This window comes from Triticum aestivum, chromosome 6B (assembly GCF_018294505.1).
Source record: "Triticum aestivum cultivar Chinese Spring chromosome 6B, IWGSC CS RefSeq v2.1, whole genome shotgun sequence".
Taxonomy (NCBI): Eukaryota; Viridiplantae; Streptophyta; class Magnoliopsida; order Poales; family Poaceae; genus Triticum; species Triticum aestivum.
Window position 1 is genome coordinate 67,747,167 of NC_057810.1, and position 11,758 is coordinate 67,758,924.

Consider the following 11,758-nt stretch of genomic DNA (forward strand, 5'->3'; position numbering starts at 1 on the left):
CCTCCTCCCTCCCTCCTTTATATACGGGGGAGGGAGGCACCCCAAAGACACACAAGTTGATCTTTAGCCGTGTGTGGTGCCCCCTCCACAGTTTTCCACCTCGGTCATATCGTCGTAGTGCTTAGGCGAAGCCCTGCGCCGGTAACTTCATCATTACCGTTACCACGCCATCATGCTAATGGAACTCTCCCTCGGCCTCAGCTGGATCTAGAGTTTGAGGGACGTCACCGAGCTGAATGTGTGCAGATCGCGGAGGTGCCATGCGTTTGGTACTTGATCGGTTGGATCGCGAAGACGTTCGACTACATCAACCACGTTACTTAACGCTTCCGCTTTCGGTCTACGAGGGTACGTGGACACACTCTCCCCTCTCGATGCTATGCATCACCTAGATAGATCTTGCGTGATCGTATGAATTTTTTTGAAATTACCGCGTTCTCCAACATGATAGTATTTGCTTGTTAGAATTTTGCACATAGAGAATCATAATTATCAACAAGCGACCAGAATTGCTTGGCAAACATTGCAAGATTAAAACTATGTATGTCACGGAATCCTATTCCACCACACGATTTTGGGACAAACATTTTCCATCAAGCGAACAAGTGCATCTTGCGTTGGTCTTCACCATCTCCGGTCCCCACTAAAAATGCGATATAGTATCAGTGATCCCCTTACATATTTTCTTTGGGAATTTGAAAATGCCCACCGCATATGTTGGAATGGCTTGGGCCACCACTTTTATTATAGCCTCTTTACCTCCATAAGATAATGCCCTTTCTTTCCATCCATTGACCAGCTTCTGTATTCTCCCAATAAGATGTTTAAAACAATCTAGTTGGTCAACTCCAACCATTGAGAGGAGTCCCAAGTATTTTATCCGACTTGTGTTTGGGCTAAAGTAAATAGAGTACTTGGCAGAGCTCACCATTTGTCCTGAAGCATCACAATTATCATCCTGGACTCTCTTTAGAGCAATAGCATTCAAAGCATCTGCCTTCATGAGTATCAACGAGCCGCCAGCAAAAAGTAAGTGGGAAATAAAGGGGGAGTCTCTACACACCTGGACCCCCTTGAGCTATTCGTTTTCCACCTCATGATCAATTACTGCAGATAATCCTTCCACGCATAAAAGAAAAAGGTACGGGACAGAGGGTCCCCTTGCCTTAGCCCCCTTGTAGGAGAGAAAATCTCAGTCTCATTCGAGTTGAATCTGACTTTGTATTGGACAGAAGTGACACAAGCCATAATGAGCTGAACCCATTGAGCATCAAAACCAAGTTTTAGCAGAATAGCCTCCAGGAAGGTCCACTCCACACGATCATAAGCTTTATGCCTATCGAGTTTAACTGCACGTGATCCCACTTTCCCCTTCTTCTTTTTCATAGTGTGCAAACACTCATAGGCCGCAATAATGTTATCAGTAATATTACGCCCTGGCACAAAGGCACTTTGAGTCTCACTTATAACATCTGGAAGGAAAACTTTAAGCCTAGATGCTAAATTTTTTGCTATAACTTTGTAGACCACATTGCAGAGACTAATGGATCTAAACTGACTGACATTCTCCGGATTTTCTGTTTTTGGGATCAAAACAATGGTGGTTATATTCCAGCCTTCAGGTATACCACCACTATTGACCACCATTGTTTTGATCCCAAAAACAGAAAATCCGGGGCCTTAAGATTGGGACCTCCTTAATGAGATCACCACCAACCAAATGCCAGAACTTTTTATAGAAGATTGCATATAAACCATCAAGGCCCGGGGCCATAAGATCACCGATGCTAAAAAAGTGTTGTTCTGACTTCCACCTCTATATAGGGCGCTAACGGTGCTTCATTCATATATGATGTTACCTTGGGTTTTACCTTGTCTAGGACCTCCTGATTAGCAACATGCACCTCACTGGTAAACAGGTGCTGAAAGTACACATCGATCAAGGATCTCATGGATTCATTGTCCTCCTTCCAGTCCTCGTTTGCATCCGTTAATCGACGAATAAAGTTTATCTTCTTTCTTGCCGTGGCAAAGTTATTGAAATAGTTTGTGTCTCGATCACCATAACGCAACCAATTCGCCCGAGCCCTCTAAACCCAGTAAATTTCTTCTTTCTCCATTATTTCTTCAATCTCAATTAATAGATGTCTTTGCCTGTCCGCCGACTTATCAGTGAGTGGGCCCGACCGCAAAAGCTCAAGCTCCTCCTTAAGTTTCTTCAGACGGTGCTGAGGGATTTCAGCACTGTCCGATCCCAATCATGTAGTTCCATGTGAATCTTGGTCGTACAGCTGCCAAAGTTTCAGAATTAGACGTTCTTTCCCAAGCCTCGGTCACACGGTTCACCATCTCATCTTCTTTAAGCCAACATGCTTCAAACTATCGTTGACCATTACCTTGGTGTTGTAAATTTGTCCATTCGGCCTTTGTATCAAGAGCTATAGGACTGTGATCCGACTTCAAGTGTGGTGCATTTGTAACAACATCATTGGTAAATAGACCTTGGAAACCTGCATTACAAACAACCATGTCCAAGCGTTCCCTCAGGCGACGTCTCCTCCAAGTGAAGAGATCTCCTGTGCAGCCCATATCATCTAACTCGCAATCCACTAGAGCATCACGAAATTTCTACATCATTCGGATTGGGTGTTGAGCACCACCCTCTTTTTCATGCGAGTATAAAGATCTCGTTGAAGTCACCAATGACCACCCATGGAAGCATAGCTTGCAGAAATAAATTCCGGAAATAGCCCCATGAGAGGTGTTTATCTTCCCACTTTGGCTCATCGTAGAAGCCGGTGAACCTCCAATTCTCATCAGTTGAGCTTCCTACCTTAACATCAATGAATTTTTTTGTCTCATCCATCACCTCCAGCACAAAGGGGTTGCGCTAGAGTAGTAAAAGGCCACCGCTGGCCCCAACGCTCTCCACCACCTCGATGTGATCCATCTTGAGTTTCCTCATCAACTTTTCTGCCTTAGCTGTGTTCAGATGCGTCTCAGACAGAAAAAACACATCCGCCCCCACCCCTACTTGAGTAGTTACTCTGGTGTAGACCTACACATGGGCAGCCCAGGCCGAGCCCGAGCCCAAAAGCCCAGCATATAATCAGGCCCGGGCTCTGCTTTTCCACCTGAAGCCCAGCCAAAAAGCCCGAACAAAGCCTGAACGAGGGTAAAATAATAATTTTAGTAAAAATGGGTATAATAATATATTAAAATGTTTCAAAATTGATTATTTTAAATTTAAAAGTGTATGTTCAGATGTCTCGGGCCGGGCCAGATTTCAGGCTTTGTGAAGCCTTGCCTGGCTTGGCACGGGGTATGATCAGACTTATGGTGCAACAGGATGACTTTTTATTCTGTTTATAATTTACGTTTCTATTTTTTAAATGTGGTTTTCTATTTATACCTTTTATTTAGGGAAAAAGCTTACCTTCAACCGACCGATAATGCTTGTGCGTCCGCCAGCTCCGCATCTGTCGGATCATCTGTTGATCAGACGGACGAGAGCGTCCCCCGCTTCCGCGCCACGCACGGCCATTTCTGAAACTTGCCCATTGTTTCAGGACACATTCATGCAACTGGATAACGCCCCCGTAGCTCAGTTGACTCGTGTGGCTGGGACGGCTCTGATGACTCCGTGGCTGGGAGGGAGACAATGGTGGGAGAGGGCATAGGGGGCGGCGGTGGCGCATGGTGTGGGGCGACCGGAGCGCATCCACCACGGTGGCGACGACGACGGCTTTGGGATCGGCGGTGGCCGGCGGCAACACAAGCAGGTACGACCACATGTGCGAGGCAATGATGTTGCAAAATCAGAAATCAATTGTTCGATCCCCTTGTTTTCTCGCCTTCGGTCCCCTCGATCTTGTCTCTCTCCCCACTATGCTCTAACACTTCTGCCCTTCAATCTGCTTCTAAAATAAACCAGAGCCCAAGCTCAAGCCATGGCAGACAGGGGTGTCAATATGCTTCCCAAATCATCCACGGCCCAAGTTCCAACCATAGTGAATGCTAGTGTTGATCTATTTCTCAAATCATCCACGGGCCAAGCTCCAGCGATGGAGAACGATGGTGTCAATCTGCTTCCCAGATCCACAACCCAAGTTCTAGCTATGGCGGAAGGAGAAGATAGAAGATATTTTTTCCAACAAAGGGCCTGTTGCAACTACAACAAGGCTCTTTTGGAAAAGGGCCCTATTGCAGCATAAAAAGCTCATACAAATGGTTTTGTAGCAAGACATTTGTTGCGAAAATGTTCTATAATGAGACCTTTGTTGCAAAAAGAACTCGTAAAAATGATTCTGCAACAAGACCTTTGTTGCGAAAAAATTGTACAACGAGCCCTCTGTTAGCAGAAAAACTCATAAAAATGATTCTACAACAAGACCTTCATTGCAAAAAAAATCTACAACGATACATTGGTTGTAGAAAACTCATGAAAATGATTCTGCAACAAGATCTTTGTGTGTTAAAAAATTCTGGAACAAGACCTCTATTGCAAAAATCATATATGTAACAAGACCTCAACTGCAAAAAAATACCGAAACAACACACTTGTTGCAAAGATGACTTTTCATGTAGGTAGATCAGACGACATCCACAACTCCATCCAATGGTCATGAAGGCGGCAGATATTCCGGCAGATGCGTAGCGTCGCCCTTCAAATATTTGCACATTATTTCCTAAGGGAAACGGTAACTATCACCTGGCGGATTATAGTGCATCATACCCCACCTCGGACGCGTGCCATGCATCCCATGTGGCCATCACCGAGCACCCTTTTTTTCCTTCTTATCTCTGTAGCTAGCGACCGTGAGCCACCCGTTCCCTTTCTTCCCCTCATTCATCCTCTACATTTAGCTCTGTAGCCACAACATGCCTCCATGCCATGCGTCTCTCCAGCAAAGTGTTAACCTCATCCATGACGAGAAGTGCTCCATGGCCAATGGCTGGTGCAGCAACCCGTGGCTGGTGCGTAGATGCTGGAAGCTGGCACCACAGTGTTGCCTGCTGGCTGCGCGTGCGCTGGAAGCTGCGGGACTGTACTGCCCGCCTCTGAAGTTGCATCTGTCGTCACTCACCGTTTGATGTCACCGCCGTCCTGGAGGAGCGCCGGTACCTATGGCTCTCGCCTCCTCGAGCTCAGACGCAACAACAGACTTGTTGCTTTGCAACAAAGTTCTTGCTGCAGAAACTTAGACGCGGCAGGAGGTCCTGTTGCAAATTTTTGCAACAAGGGTCTTGTTGCGGAAAATTAGACGCGATGAAAGATGTTGTTGCAATTTTTGCAACAAGGATCTTATTGCAGAAAATTAAACGCGGTGAAAGATATTGTTGCAGAAAATTAGATGCGGTGGAAGATGTTGTTGCAATTTGCAAGGGCCTTGTTGCAGAAAATTAGAGAATATGAGGTTTTGCAACATGGATGTTGTTGCATAAAAATATCTAAGATGAGGTTTTCGCAACAAAGATCTAGTTGCATAAAATTAGACAAGTGCAGATCTTGCAACGAGAGCATCGTTGCAGAAAATTAGACAAGAGGATTGAATGGCTCGCATCACATAATCAAATGGCTCGCAAGGGGTCGGCCGATGCGTAGCATTCCCCAAAAGGAAAACAATATCTTTTACAAAAAAATCAGATACCTCAAGTCACAATTACATGTAGAAACTAAACTTACCTGATCAGCCAATACATCATAATAGCACATTTGACCAGGCAGTCATCTTATGCATTGTGAAAAAGGTCAGCTCCACCATGTTCACCGCCAATGTCTATTTCAAAAAGAATAAGAATCAAACAACCAATGAGACAGAACACCAAGATTGAGCTATATATTTGACATTCTAGTTTTTCATGTAGTTGTCTTCAACTTCCACCTATTATGCATCCCTTCTCAAGAAAAACATGCAGTGCGACTTTGCACTAGCACAACCATACACAGTTCTTGCATATTTGAATAGGCAAGCAACAATGACATTTAATTCAATCTTTATACAAACAACTTGCTAACCTTGGTGTTAACTTTTTTATTGCATACACATCAATACATAGCCATTGATGATAATGTGTGAACTATTTTTTCGATTCTATGGTCATTCATGTACTAACTAATAAGAGGGGGACATATAGACAATCTGGCACATAACACAATGTGAAACTCTTGCCTTCACCCGACGGATCGCACGCGAGCCATCCGTCGCCTCCTCTATGTGACACGTGTACACGTATCCTTCGTGTCTCTCTTTCTGCAATGTCATGTGTGTTGCAAAACTGTCTTCCGCAACAACACCCATGTTGTGAAAAAATGAAGACGAAAGAGTGAAAAAATGAAGAAGAAAAAACTAACAAATATTTTTGCAACACTGGTTGTGTTGCAATTTGGTTTTCGCAACAACACCCATGTTGCAAAAATAGTGATGAAAACAAATCTGCAACATCAACTATGTCGGAAAAGATTTCTGCAACATAACATTTGTTGCAAAGTATTTCCTCAACACTATCCTTGTTGCAATAATCAGATCAATGTTAGATGGTGGATATCTGTACAAATGTTAGTTGCCGAGGAGGCAGATCTTTCTAAAAGATCCGCCGGCGGACGCATAGCATGGCCCAATGGAGATAAAAACACTACTTCTAAAGTGACCTCCATTGGCACCATTTAATTCCAGGGTGGATTTGGCAAAGTGCAACGTTGCGGTCCGTGTACAGGAAATCACATTGCTCTCCACGAGCATTCAACTTAGAACTCACACGAGCACCAGTTAGATGCATAGGACAGGGAGCTTGCACCTAACTACATAAAACTAGCTTACGATCCTCTCCTCTCGCGACGGCGTCGCCTCCGCGGGCGACCGGCCACGCGTGACCTCCTCCTCCTCCTCTAGCCCCCCTCTCCCTTTCCTCCCGGCCGCCGTCGCTGGCGCCCGCAGCCGGCCTGGCCCTGGGGACACTGATGGCGGCGGCCCCCTGACCTTCCCCTCGTGATGGCTCTCCGGCGTGGGGCAGAGCTGCACTGGGGGGGGGGGTGCTTCTAGGCGGCGGCGGTCTGGCTGGCGGTGGGGTTCCTCGGTGTGGCATGGGCGGGCGGCTGGGCGGCGGGGTGGCGCAGTGGTGCGGCCTGGCGGTGGCTCTCGGCCAGATCTGGGCCCTTCGGGTCCCATCTGGGCCTTGGCTGGACGGGTCTGCGGCGTGACTCCCGGGAGGCGGGGGAGCAGCGATGAACGGTGGGGTGCTGGCGGTGCCGACACCAGCCTGCTGCAGCATGGCTGTTTCGGGCCTGGCCGGGCCAGGGGTGGCCTGGTATGCCCTGTTGCCGTGTTTGGACGGCTACCGCGATGGTGCTGGAGGCGCGGGCCTCTCGCACGACGGCGGTGGAGGTGGTTCCCTCCCGCTCGGCCTTGGTGCTACTCCTCCCGTTGCTTGGCTCTTGTCTTCGGTCCTCTTGGCCTCGTGTTAGTGCTCGCAGTGAGACGACGTGGGTGGCGGCGCAACCGTAATGGCGCATGGTGTTGGGAGGTGGTTTGGTTGGTCGGCTTCGGCTGGGCGGTGGGTTTTGGAGTGCGGGAGAAATCCTTGCCGGCTCGTCGACTCCGATGTGGTGACACTGGCGGGTGCCACTATTCCTTCTTGGAGGGTGTCGGTAGTAGCCATCCCCCACCTCCCTCCGTGTACTGGGGGAAACACTAGGACTTGTCTGGGCAGCATCGTCGTCGGTGTCGCATCCCTTCTTGGAGGTGCTGTTTAGTATGGGGTAGGTCGGAGCATCGGGCTATGATGATTTATTTCCGGAGGGCGCAGCGGTCGCGGGTCTTTCGTGCTTTGTCGAGCTGCCGCTGTTGGTATTTGTTTCTTCTTCTTTTTCTTTTGGGTGTGATGTGCTGCTCGCACCAGCATTGAGATGTGTACAATGATGGTTTGCTTTGGAATACAAAGCGGGGAACCCTTTTTGGGTAAAAACTAGCTTACAACCATTACAAGAAATTATCTGGTCGTGCATGAATAGAGATGGCCTCCACTGAAGCATCGTCACGAAACGTCATAGAACAATATGTTCATCTTGGAGAGATCATCATTCAGCCAAATGAGTAATTCATACTACTTTGTCGACTTAGTACCGAAGGATATGAACAACATTTGATCAACCAATTATAAAAATAACTCATATTTATTATATCCACATTGTAAGGCATATGCTATTACCTGCCGTGTAGACACTTTCAAATGGAAGGCAGTATGACCCGATGTTGGTTTAGGGTAGTGTTTTGAACTCCAATGTCTGAAGCTGGACCGCAAAGAGGCCGACCACTGTCAATAGGAACACCACATTATTGTCCTGAGCAAAGCATATCATTAAGTACCATCTGTTCTCTAATTCAGGGATAGTAATTTGTCGAGTTCAATGGTTCTTCCAAGCTCCCATGAAGCAACACCTTCTCAATCAGTCCTCCTCTGCCATAACTGTGCGGTTAAGCTGGATACATGGAGGAAGCCCAACGCACCACTATATGTCCTTATAAACATGAAGTGTTCTCCATACACATTAACGGGAAGCTGTATCACAGCTAGCTTGTGCTTCTCAAGATCAAATTGAAGAATTTCATCCGAACCCGTGGTAACAAACCAGTAAAGGGCATCCCCAGCCAGCACAGCAGGGTGAGCCGTAGAAATTGTGGTGTCAAATGGGGTCAACCATGGAAGGGGTGTTGAGATGAGGTCACCCCATAAGCTCATCTCTGACGAGTAAACACAGGCGACCGCTGCCTTTCCATGTCGTATGCCGACGTAGCGTACAAAGACCACCTCAAAGAAGTGTTGGACATCTCCCCGGCACGAAACACCGCCCCGCTGATCTCGTTCATTTTCGAATGGAAACCCGCCGGGATGGCTAGGTGGTGTTGCTCGCCGGTGATGGGGTCCCACACAAGGAACTTGCACCCTGTCTGGTTGTGGATGAGCACGAGATCATGGCGGCAGTCGAGGAGGCTGAAAAGGTCGCCTTCTTCGAACCGTAAGGAGAAGCGCCCCGGCGGGTTACGATTGGGGGCCTCCAGAGTAGGTTCGAAGAAGAGAAAAATTCACTATAGGTCCATTTACTTGCGCTAGCATTAGCTTTAGTCCCTATGGTTACAAATACCCGTAATACAGTCACCAAACTTGCTCTAGGGGGTCATCTACAGTCCATTATACGGTTTTGTGTATGTATGCGCTGAGTTGGCTCTAGTCAACCGATGCCAAGTGTGCATTGACTGCCACATGTGCCTAGCTCGCTCGAATATGCATGCACGCAGTTTTTTTTTGCAAAATAGGCAGTTATTATAAGATCCCCCACACCTGGTCCGATCAAGCAACCTGGTCGGATCGAGCCCACCCGCTCCGACTGAGCCCACCCGCTTCCGCTCCCAACCCTAGCTCGCAGACTCCGTTGTCGCCGCCTCCCTCAGCCGCCGCCGCCGCCCTCTCTCCGCCGCCGCAGCCATTGCCACCGCCCTCTCACCTCATGTCATCTTCGAGCTCTGTTCGATCTGGGCTACGTGGCCGCTCCGTTGTGGTTCCATTGATCCCGTGCCCGGATTGTGGCGAGCAGGTCAGGTTCTACCGCTCTGGCACCAACGAGCACGAGGGGTGGGTCTTCTACAGGTGCACCAAACACCATGCCAAGTTCCTCTACCGTAATAGTTACTATATATGGTTAACTGAATATAGTTACTGCATATGGTTAACTGAATATGGTTAATTGATATAAGACTACACAGTGCTGCAATTGGGTCAGATTAGGGTACTGCAATTGGGTGCTATTGAATATGCTTTGTTAGTGTGTTTTATAGTTAACTAAATATGCCCTAATAGTTAACTGAACTTTGTAGTTAACTGAACTTTTTCTGTTAACTGAATATGCTGTGTTTCCTCTGTTTTATAGGTCATCTGTGATTTCTGGCGTTGGGAGCTTGAATATGTGCAACATCTTGTTGAACATAGGGTTCTTGTTGGCGATGTTGTTGTGGATGCAATAGGAGCAGCTGAGGATAAAAGGGAGGAGCTTGTAGGTAGAGAAATCCTACTGCTACTGAAGCTGGTGATGGCTGCTGTTATGGTGCTTTGTGTGTTGTGTTTCATAGTAGTCATGAAGAAGTGAGATGTAGTGAAATCAGTGAGCACACTAAGTAGATTAAGTACTTGTTTGGGGTTTGGATGCATGCTTTGATGGTTGTAATGGTTGCGCGCTTTGTGTGTTGTGTCTCATAGTAGTCATGAAGAAGTGAGATGTAGTGAAATCAGTGAGCACACTAAGTAGATTAATTACTTGTTTGGGGTTTGGATGCATGCTTTGATGGTTGTAATGGTTGCATGCTGTGATGGTTGTAATGGATAAGTGATCAAGTATTATGAAGACTGGAGTTATGTACCAATGTTGTTATGTTATCTTGGAATGTTGAATATGTACCAATGTGGTTATGTTACTTCTTTGTTTAAACAGGAATACAACATGTCTCAATTCAATTCTAATCATTTGACAACCAAATCCATTGCACTTAAAATTCAGTTGACAGGCAAGATAAATTCAGTTGACAACCAAATCCATTTCACAACATACTTGGACAAATTCAGTTTACACACGGACAGGAACAAGATCCCTTTCACAACATACTTGGACAAATTCAGTTTACACAGGGACAAGAACAAGATAAGTTCAGTGAAAATCATTCAGCATCCCCTTAAGTTTCTTTATCTTCTCCTTGGTCTCCTCTTTGTGTTTGAATAAGTCACCTATCATGTACTCAAGATTTCTCTTCTCTTGCTTCAATTGATCCCTCTCCTACATGACAAGGTCCCTCTCTTTCTCTGCCTTAGCCCTGAATACCTGATGAATGTTTGTTACTATTTTGTCAGTGATCTTCTTCTTCTCAAGCTCTTCCTTCAGATCAGCCAGAGCAATTTGTGTGTTGCCTAATTGGCTCATTGCCTGCTCCTTTTCATCAACCATCTGTCAAAATCAAGCTTGAAATGTCTCAGCTCATTCTCCATTTTTGTCTTCTCTTCCATGATCTTCAAGTTCTATTCAACACTCAACACATTTTCTTTTAGCCTTTGTTTTGTCTCCTCTTCATACATGCTCCATATGGTAGCTACACACTACTAGGAAAAGGCCTACTAATGGCGCACCAGTTTTGCCTACTAATGGCGCATCACTGGTGCGCCATTACTAGCACCCCATTAGTAATTTTTACTAATGGCGCACCACTGATGCGCCATTAGTATCTGGTATACTAATGGCGCACCACTGGTGTGCCATTAGTATAGGCCACAGTGCGCCATTAGTATAGGCCACTGGTGCGCCATTAGTATAGGCCACGGTGCGCCATTAGTATTTTTGAATTTTGAAGGCGGGAAAAAAGTAGTGGCGCACCGTCTAACCCCCACCGTGCGCCATTGCTATTTTTGAATTTTGAATTTGGATCTGGATCGTGATTTTTTTGCCCATTTTTTGCTAGTTTTTTTTTGCTCGTTTTTTGGCACGATATTATTTCAAATTTTGTTCCTGTTTTTGGATCTTGTACATTCTTTTGTCGTGTTCTTTTGCCGGAGAGGAGTTCGCCGGAGAGGAGGAGGAGGAGGTCACCGGAGAGGCACTCGCCTACATCGCCGGAGAGGAGGAGGAGGTCACCGGAGAGGAGTTCACCGAAGCATCGGAGAGGAGGAAGGAGAAACCATGAGGGAATGGGAGGAGAGGAGGGAGGAGGAGCTCACCAGA